We start from the raw sequence: 587 nt of genomic DNA, 5'->3' as shown, positions 1-587 counted from the left end.
AATAAATAAATATAAATAAATAAATAAATATAAATAAATAAATAAATACCTTATAAACCAGCATTGTTTGTTTTATATCTTTCATGCTACCCCCCGAAATAACACCCCCCCGTTGATAGACATCTCCTTCTTCTGTTGCTGTTGAAAACGCATAACGAGAGTTTTCTTGGTATGTTATCTGTTTATAAAAATAAAAAAAAAATAAATAAATATAAATAAATAAATATAAATAAATATAAATAAATATAAATAAATATAAATATATATAAATATAGATGTAGTATTAATCACGAGCGTTTTCTTGGTATGTTATCTGTTTATAAAAAAATAAAAATAAATAAATAAATAAATATAAATAAATAAACAAATGAATAAATATAAATAAATATAAATAAATATAAACAAATATAAATAAATGTAAATATAGATATAGATGTAGTATTAATCACGAGGGTTCGGGTGATATGTTATCTGTTTATAAAAATAAAAAAATAAAAACAAATAAATAAATAAATATAAATAAATAAATAAATAAATAAATATAAATAAATATAAATAAATGTAAATATGAATTAGTAAATATATAA

This window comes from Eimeria mitis, genomic scaffold (genome assembly GCF_000499745.2).
Source record: "Eimeria mitis Houghton genomic scaffold, Emh_scaff1196, whole genome shotgun sequence".
Taxonomy (NCBI): Eukaryota; Apicomplexa; class Conoidasida; order Eucoccidiorida; family Eimeriidae; genus Eimeria; species Eimeria mitis.
This window is presented reverse-complemented; position numbering follows the sequence as displayed.